General features: G+C 38.7%; 1 protein-coding gene across 1 annotated transcript in view; it reads left to right on the top strand.

The window, feature by feature from the left end:
• Nell1 (neural EGFL like 1) overlaps nucleotides 1-10,014 on the top strand; it is a 675,311-nt gene that overhangs the window by 409,241 nt on the left and 256,056 nt on the right. The gene's annotated exons all lie outside the window — the stretch shown is intronic.

The following is a 10,014-nucleotide window of genomic DNA, read 5'->3' as shown; positions in this document are numbered from 1 at the left end:
TTTTTTTTTTTTTTTTTTTTTTTTTTTTTTTGTACTTGAGATTGAACTCAGGACCTTGCACTTGTGAGGCAGGAGGCAGCACCACTGAGCTAACTTAGGCACACATAAGTACTTATGATCACTTCCTGGAGAATTTTAGGAATCTTCCTGAGGACTTTGGTCCTCCACTGGTAAGATCTGAATGATGGCCACACATTCTTCAAACCTGCTTACAGCCTCCTTGTTCTGCTTTCTTTTCCTCCACAGGCAAACTCAATTTGTCTGTGGGTATGGTCCTCATTTACTTTCGCTCACCTACCTGCCCCGACCCCCAAACCCCTGGGGACTTCCGTTCACGTAGACCACATTTATCAAAGTCACTGTGAGCTTACTTTCCTGAGTCTAATGTCCTTGTTTAGCAGAGCATTTAACATGCCTTCCTCTTTGAGACAGCGTCTTTGCTTGGCTTTTGTGATGTTCGTTTCCTGCTTTTCCTTCTTTCACTGTCTACTCCTGCTTAGTGTTTCTTAGCATTCTGCTTCGTCCTGTGCTGATGTTTGAAAGATTAGCATGCCTTGGAGCTCTGTTCTCCTGTTCTTGTTTACCTGTATTTTTAAGGTGCTTTCATAAATCTCATGGCTTTAACAGAATTTCAGTGTCGCTAACACCTAAATTCCTATTTCCAACTCCAATCTTTCTCTGGAGCTTCTGGGTCATACGTTTAACTTGACATCAACACATAGATATTTAAGGAAGCATTTCATATTTAGTTTGTGTAAGACATACCTCCTAGTTTCTTTCCACATATGCAAAGCTTCTGTTCTTAAAATTTTAACCATCTCAGCAAATACAAGTAGCAGTTGAAGTACTGGTAGTTGAAGTGCTGCTCAGTGGAAGATGGCAAGCTCAAGGGTTCGACGTGATTAATTTTCCTCCTTACTGGATGGACTCGATCGCTCCTTCCCAGTCTTGTTGCCTGTACTCTTCATTCCCTGTCCTAATCTGTCCATTGCTCTCCACATCTCCTGCTCCCATCCGTTTGGGCTTCCGCAGTGGCCACTGCACGGGACCTCTGCTCTAGTCTGCCTGCCCTATATTCCTCTCTTCACATAGCAGTCGGAGTAATTTTTTTTAAAGTCGAACTCATACAAATGCTTAAAACACTCTTGTATGTCTCATTACACAGGCAATCAAATCCTTACTTTTTTACTTTGACATATAACACTGATTCTTCCCTTCTGCCCCTCTCCCTTTATTTTGTAACATTTCTCTTTTTTCCCTTTATGAGATGATAATTCTGAACCTTGTCTTCTCCTCTCGGAAGTCTTTTTGTCTTGGAATCCACATAGGAAGCTTTTTCTTAATTGATCTTAGCCTAAAAGTGGCTCAAAGCGGCTTTTATCGATCAAAATAAATAGCCACACATTTTTCCCATGCGATACCACTAGATTTTTATTTCTCCAAATATGATTTATCACTGTCACTACCGAGAGAGAGAGAGAGAGAGAGAGAGAGAGAGAGAGAGCATGTGTGTGTGTTGAGCATCAAACGCAGTGCCCCACCTCACACATATAAGCCAAATCCTTTACCTTTGAAATAGCCTTAGTTACCTTTGAAATATATCTTGGTTGTAAGTAATTTTTGAATTTGTCTCTTTTCGTGGGCATGTGAATCCAGAACAGAGATCTTTTATTCCCTTGTTTCCTACTATCTGATGATTACCTAGCACACTGCCAGTCATAGACCAACGCATCACCAGTATTTACTGAGTGAGACAATGCATAAAACTAGAGGACCTTGTATGAATTCTCTACTTCCCAAGAACCTCATTTATAAAATGTTAGCCACATCTGCCTTAACGATGAGCACGAACATTCATTAGTAGCAAAATCTGAAAATATTGAGTATGTCCCAAGTCACCATAGGATAGCCCACAGTAACAAACATCCCTAAATAAGAGTGCCTTAACATAATACTTTTATTTTTTGCTATGTTATTTGTCAGTCACTGATCAATAGCAGTGCTGTTTATAATTACATTGGAAAGTGCCCTGCTAGAGCCATCACTGCAGTGAACAGTTCCCATCACCAAGATAGCGAAATGGGCCAGGGGCCTCCATCAAGCATGAAATGTTCTGACCAGAAAGTGACCAATTTCCCTCATCAACCATTGACTGACGCTAGTCATTGGTCCCATCCAAGTAAAAGGGTGAAGAAAGGCCTTCCTACGTCTCTGTCTCTCTGCTGGAGAAACAGGAGTATTTGATGACAGAGCCTAATACATTCTGTAGGGACTCACACTGAACAGATTCTCAACAGATATAGTTTCTTTTGACGTGAGGACCTGAAGAGTTGTTGACTGATCTTTTTCAATAACAGCTGACGGTATGGTAGGGAAGGTTTCAAAAAATAATTGAAATATTTAGCAAATTGTATTTAGTAGCATAATCGCATGGAGAATAAAATCCAGTAGGAAAAAGACCCTAGATTGCAAAGATCCACTATTGGGTATTATTATTATTTGCAAGCCAGGGGGACATACTGGAATTTACTGAAGTATGTTAGCAGGCGGGGACTTAGAGAAATCCATTAAAAGTTCTTTTTTTTTTTTGGTACTGGGGATTGAACTCAGGACCTTGGGCTTGAGACCGACCTTGCACTTGCAAGGCGGGTAGCAACACCACTGAGCTAAAACCACAGCCCAAGGAATATGGATGGATGAGCTAGCTGGGAGTGGTGGCTCAGGCCTGTGATCCCAGCACTCAGGAGGCTGAGGCAGGAGGATTGCAGTGAGTTCAAGGCCAGCCTGAAGTACATAGCAAGACCCTGTCTCAAAGAAAAACAAACAAAACTACTGAGGAGGGCTAAAGGAATTGTGTTATCTCAGGTGGTCATTTCTCCTCTACAGCCAATTCAAGGCCCTACATTAGACACTTTGATAATTCACTTCAATCTCTGGAATTCTTACTTCGGCATCCATAAAATAAGCTGTTAGGTCAGATATGTTCTTTATTCTCCTAAGTAGATACGATCCTCATCCTGGTCTCTGCCATTTCCTTATTGACAATAAAGACTTTTTCCCTTAAGTAGTCTGTCTACATGATAAATGAGGTGTGTAATAGGTTTGTGGCCTTATAAAGATTTTTTTCAGATGTTTCATTTTGAATACTCCATTTGCCAAATTAATCCTTCTTCAAAGCCTTAGGAGAGTTTAGATCAAGTATTGTATGTTTAACATTCTGTGGTTTTTACTCCTTGACAAATTGCAAAGCAGAAACCACCCAATAGCCTGTCCTGATCCCACCAACAACAGAACACTGAACCAAAGACCACTCGTGCTAAGCATAATGTTGGAAGAGAAAGCGAATGGAATATTCAGAACAGAAACTTTAGCTTCACTTAATTATGCTTTCTTAAGATTTAAAAAAATTTAGCTAGATGTTACAGGACTCTTCTGTAATCCCAGATTTCTGGGAAGCAGTGCAGGGCATCACAAGGTTAAGTCCAGCCTGGGCAACTTGGTGAGATCCTGTCTCAGAATTTAAAAATAAAATAAAAAAGGGCTGGGGATGTAGCTCAGTGTAAGGGCCCTGGGTTCTGTCCCCAGTACTTCCAAACACTTGTGTCTGTGGGATAATAAAGACCAAAAGTTTAAAACTTAAAAGTATGCTATAATTCAGTCGTTACCACTGGGGACTGACGGCTCTCTTATGTGGTCATCTGTTGTACCTGAGCTCTGTACTTTTTTCTGTGTAATTTCTCTTGGCCTTTTGAGGGATGGAATCTGAAGCATTTGGCCTTTGACAATGGGGAAAGATTTTGGTCGTGAAATTAGTATGAGCCTGGATCCTTTTATCTCCTGCAAGATTCCTTAGTTACACTTCCTCTTTTATAAATTTTGTAACTGGAAAAGTCCCTGATTAGCATTTGATGGGGGGGGCACATTTTCTCTCCCATATTCTTTTGGTTTTACAAGTGGTCAACCTGCTTGATTTATTGGGCTCTGACTTTCATTTATTCCAGTTAAACTCCTTGTGCTTTAGCTGTTGGCTAAGATGTTATCATGAGATACACAGGCAGTTTGAAAGGAGGGTACTTGTGATTTACAAGAAAAGCATGGAGCAGTAAGACAGGCTCTTGACAGTAATGGGTAAGCATTCATTTTTATGCCAAAAAACTTCCATGGAGGTAAGACATAAAGGGGAAAAGTGAGATAACAGATACCTCATGTGATTTCTATTACCTCACTAAAGAGATTTTTATTTTCTTGATATTGGCATGGAGCACACTTTGAAGGAAGCATATATTTGCAACAGCTGAGCTTAAAGATTTAGATATAATAGTCTATTAATTTAACGGTTTGAATTAAGCACCTTGTAATGAAAAGAGATTAGGCCATTGCTTAAATGCCTTCGCAGTAAAAGTTAGTTGTTAGAAATTTTAGGTTAGATTTCTGGAATTTGACTTCTGTCCAAAGTTGATGAAGTACAGAGTGCTCTCCAGTATGAGATGCTTGAAGTGTTCTCACTGAGCAGAGGCATGAGAAATGGAGCCAGATAGAAGGTTCTCCAATTTGCTAGCGTAAGGCCATAAATTATCTATAAATTGTCCTTGTCTTCTGAGCACACACCATGTGCTGGTTTGGGGTGATTGATCTTGCTTATTTTTGGCTGTCTCGTCACCGTAAGGGACAAGTTGCTAGTTGTGTTTTGGTTTTCAGTCTCAGGAGAGGTGACACTATCGGTAAGGCAGAGAGGGGAGTGGGAAGGGGTGGGGCTAAGGGGAGTGGAGATGACCAGGATGCAGTATTTATACGTATCAAACCCTCAAGAGGAGCAGCATCACGGTGTGTCACAAACGGGTCATGGGCCCACAGACCATTTTACTTTAGTTTAAAATTGCTAGGGCGGGGGATTTAGCTCAGTGGTTCCTCCACCAGACTCACAAGCACAAGGACCTGAGTTTCATCCCCGGTACCAAACCAAACCAAACCAAACCAAACAAACAAAAAAAAAATAAAATTGCTATATCCAAAGCTTTAGATATTTATTTTTGTTTATTAGCGATACCAGAAAATATTTACCGATGTATCATATAATAAAAGTCAAAGGAAGGCAAGTACTTTTGGATATTTCAAAACCCACCTGGAAGGTCTGATGAGAGTTGTGAGATACTTGCCTTTCGTTTTGATTTCTTTGATAAGTTTCATTTATTTAGTACTGGAAATTGATCTTAGGACCTTGCGCTTGCCGGGCAGGCATGATGCCACTGATTTAAACCGCAGGCCCTTTTGTCTTCATTTAAGTTGTTTACTCTCCTTCCTCTTCTCTTCCCAGACGGGAAATGTGACTGTCAAAAGCAGGATTCCCTTAATTCATTAGGGCAGAGATGGTCAGTCCCCCTTCAAGGTGGAAATGATTGAGACATTAAAAATAAAATAAAATCATAAAATGAAGATGTCAATGGCAGGGCTCTATCAGGCATGTTGATTTCCCTTGGCTTAGTACTGTGACCTAGCATTGGGGTATTTTTTTAGTCATCTATAGCTGTGCAGTCAAGTTGGACAGTTGCTACTTTAGTATAGGACAGAACTTGGACGATACTTGCAGGGAGGGCCCTGTTTTCAAAGCTGCACTTTGCAACATATTAGACATTGAGGTCGGAGGGCAGCGGATATCTCTGCAGGGAGATCCTGTGCCTTCCAGGGAAGCGTGGCTGCTGCTGCTGCTGCTGCTGCTACTGCAGCTACAGTGCACTGAGGAGCCCTAAAGACAAAGTGCATCTCCATGGTGAACCGTGTGTTCCCTGGACCAGGGCCAGACGGCTCCCTCGCTCTCAATGCCTTGGTTAATTGGAGTTCTCCTGAGCCGTGATATACCCTGATAGAGTGCAGTGTGCTCACAATGACCAGGACACTTCTTGGAAGAAAGGAGCTCAGAAGAATTCATCAAATTAATTACAGAAATTGTGGAACATTACATTCCTTGCACAAACATCTTTGAATTGGGTTGCTATCGTGTGTGAAAAAATCGAAGTCAATAGGAGAAGAAAACAAAATTCAGGGGCCCTTCTAAAGAAGGATTATGATGTAAAAATATGTGGACATTTAGCTTCTTATGTTAACTTTAGTTTCCCCTAATGTAGTACTGAAAGCAGTAATGCTAAAATAATACTGAAGTTTATTAAATCCAGTGAATATATCTTTAGGAGACTATCAGGGGGTGTTTACCTAAAACTTTCATGATAGAAATCAATATGAAGGACATGTCCCATGTTTGGGTCTTTTGTTGGGTCTAAGTGGGAGCTCTTTTGTTATAAAAAACAGCCTCTGTTATAAAAAATCCAGATCACATCAGGGGCTGCAGAACAATTAGGATAAATGGAGAAGCCTGCCCCCAGGGCATTTGTGCATAAATCTATTAAGTACTATGCTGCCCTTGACCCAAATTTATCATAAAAGGCTTGTTAATATTTCTGTACACTCTATTGTTGGAGTTGTGCATTCAGAATCACAATTAATTTTTCACATGAAGAAGGAATCTCATTATTCTGCATTAGCATTTACAAAATCATAGAGCTTGTTTTGTAGCCCCACAGTCTGCACATTTGGGCAATACGGTAACTGGACATCTTCCTTTAACAGTCCACCATCCTATTTTATATTTTTCTTTTCATCTGAAAGACATAGTACATACCTATGGGTAGTTATTTCCATATTTTTAAAAGGATAGTGGAATGTTTTAGGATTTTACTATCTTTCTCTAGGATAATCGAGAAGAAATACTACATCTTCTCAAATCCTGGAAATTGCTGAAACAACTCTAATCATATCTGGACTTAACCACATCCCCAATTTAGAAGGAAAAATAGAAATCCCTGTGTACAATCCCTTCTTAAGACCAGAGACAACTATGAGAAGTCTAACTCCAATGGACTCATTGGCACAATGTAGCTTTGTGTATCTCTTTATAAGGTACATTTTGGGAAGGTAAACAAAATTTTCCAGATTTCTTTCCTGAAGCTGGGGCAGGCCTCTGCTTCATTTGGAGTACTTGGCTAACTTGTATGAAAACGAAATGTGAGTTCTCTTGTCAAGGAGGAAGTGTTTTCTGTGTGTGTAGATTCGCGGTCACATAAGTAATTTATAGAATATTTGAAGCTTTGAAAATATTCATTCATGTTTAGGAGTAATCAAAATAATGAAAATTTGTGTGACAATTAGATACCAATTTTACTAAATTTATATGTGACTATAATATATGTTTACGTATATGTCAGTTAACCACTCGTGGAGATGGTGCAGGAAACAGGCACTGAACACGTTGCTGATGGAAATCAAATTGTTACAGTCTTTCTCGGGGGTAATTTGACAGTGTGGATCAAAAGATCTAGAAATATTTATAGGAATTTATCCCAAGGAAAAAGTCAATCACAATTATTTACATCAGAATATTTTCATGAGAGCCATTTACTTCATCTATTATTTATCAGAAAAAAAACCCCCTGGAAACAACCTAAATATGCGCTAGTAGAGGTCTGATTAATTTACAATATATTTCTGTAGTGGAATGTAGCACACATTAAAATAATGTTTAAGACTGTTCAGTGTTAATGGAAAAATGCACTTTATGTCATAAGATGTAAGACAGGATGTATATTATTTTCCAATTAAAACAATAAATGAAGATTATGGACAGAAACAATCTTTAAACACATATACATGTATATACAAACACACAGAAAGTCAGATTGCAAAATCTTCCCTTCAACCAAATAAACAGGTAACAAAGGGCAACTGAGTATATGATTATACCCAACACTTTTTCTCTACATTTTATGTATTTTGCAGATTTTCTGTGGCAAAAGAATACAATATAATAAACCTAAATTGTTTTTATTAATGATCATATTTTAATAGTAAAAGTGTTACTAAAATATTAGAAAACAAGAATGCTGGACAAAAGTAACATCAAGTTTTTCCTCCACATCTCTTAAATATGTTCCAGTAAACTAAAAAAAAAAAAATTTTATGACTTGAAAGTACTAATGCCATTCATAGGGGTCTGAGTTAAAGAGATTAAAAGAATGACTGTATTTACCAAACTCCTGCAGCATTTGAATGGACAAGAGGGAGATTGAAAGACATTTGCAATTATGATGTTTGGTCCATTCACTCTGCTGTAATAAAATACCTTTAAATGGATGTTTTATAAACAACAGAAGTTTATGTTTTACAAGAAGTTCAAGCTCAAAGCATAGCCTATTTAGGGTCTTGAGAGGTCTTGTTCCTCATAGATATCTTCTCCCTGAGTTTTTATATGGTGGAAAAGCTGAGGGATTTTTTTCAGGGCCTCCTTCATCAGGTCATTAGTGAAATAAAAACCATCCAAAGGCCTCATCTCCTAATTCCACCATTTTGGGTTTAGGGCTTCACTGTGATATTTTTAGGGGAATACAGACATTCTGATCATTGAAGATACTGTTTTATTTATTTTTCTTTTGGCCTCCTTGGCCAGATTCTTTCATAAATTCTTACTGTTGCAGTTTCTAGAGTCAAGGAAGTTCGTCAGGATATTTCTTCAACAGGGCCATGACAATAAAGATACTGAGGGAAGCAGAAAAAGCCCAGGATTTCCATGGCAAAGCAAACATAGAAAGAATGTTAGGTAACACAGATTACTGCTTTAACCATGCCACTAACTCACTGAATGCATATCACCAAGTCAATACTTTTTGTTTTGTCCTTGACAGAGTAAGATTGAACTAGCTCAATGGATTTCAGAGGAGCTGAGATTACAAATAATATTTCTTTTAAAAAGTACTGAGCTTCTTTTCAAAAAGATAATTTTACAAACTATTACTTTTCTAATTCTGTGATTCTATAAGATATGGTTCCTGACCTCTAGGAGATTATGGTCTCTTTGGGAGACATAAAATTTACATTTAAGGAGAATAATTTTATAGGGCATATAACTGAGTGCTCAGTTGTGAGCAATGGGTAATAAATGCAGTGGGAAAGAGCTCAGAAGCCAGGAGAAAGAAGAACATTAATTATGAAGTGGTAGAGAGAATGTGTCTTCCACCCTCCTATAGGAAACCTGGCAGGGTTTGCATTTAATGTTAGGTGGAAGTTAGAATAAGAGAATTGAGAAGTTGTAGGGTGCCCCGTGCTTGAGAAATAGACCTATCTCTGTTTGCTAATCTCATGTGACTGGGAAAAATGAAAAGAACGGAAGACTGTGTCAGACACATTGAATTCCTTTCCCAACTAAGGCATTTATTAACAGTATCAACCTGGATTGACTTCGGACAAATGGATGAGTCTTCCCTTTAGAATCCTGCGAGGAGTGAATGAAAGGATATTTGTGAAATCCTTAAAAGAGAGCTCAGTGCAGGGCAAATATCCAAGAAAAGCCAGGTATCACAATTCTACTTTCCAGGTGCAGAATCTAAGGAGCATAGGGAAGTAAGAGCTAATCTAGAGCCGTATACTACAAAGTGATGAAGCAGAAATAGGAATGAATGCTTTCTTACTCCAAGTCTACCTGCAATGGAGCTCTTTTGACATAGACTTGGAAATGTGAATGTGGTGCGGTCCACACGTGCTCAGTAAATAGCCATTTCTAGAATGAAAGGAAAGTCCTGAGATTTGGAACCAAGAGAATACAAATTTAGCCTACAGCTCCACCACTTACGAGCTTTGGGATGCTGGACAGGTTCCTCAGGTGTTTCATGACTCAGTTTATGATCTCAAGAGAGGATTAGGTTTCACATTTAAACTTATGAAAATACCCATCCCAATGATTGACTTGTAAATCACACTAATATTGAAGGCCTAATGTTTGCTCAACGAATTTATCTCTTTGTCCTCTTCTTAGCAAATAGCTCTTGAAATACGTTAAAAGACACTAAGGTTCTGGGCATAGTGGCATTTTCCTGAAATATTAACACTCTGGAAGTCAGAGATAGAAGTCTCCAGCATGTATTACTGAGTGACTTAGGAGAATCCTGTTTTTTTTTTTTTTTTTTTTTTTTT

The sequence above is a fragment of the Fukomys damarensis genome, unplaced genomic scaffold (assembly GCF_012274545.1).
Source record: "Fukomys damarensis isolate Sample0158 unplaced genomic scaffold, DMR_v1.0_HiC HiC_scaffold_16, whole genome shotgun sequence".
In the NCBI taxonomy this organism is placed as follows: domain Eukaryota; kingdom Metazoa; phylum Chordata; class Mammalia; order Rodentia; family Bathyergidae; genus Fukomys; species Fukomys damarensis.
The sequence above is the reverse complement of the archived record's forward strand: the minus strand, read 5'-3'. Positions and strand labels throughout refer to the sequence as shown.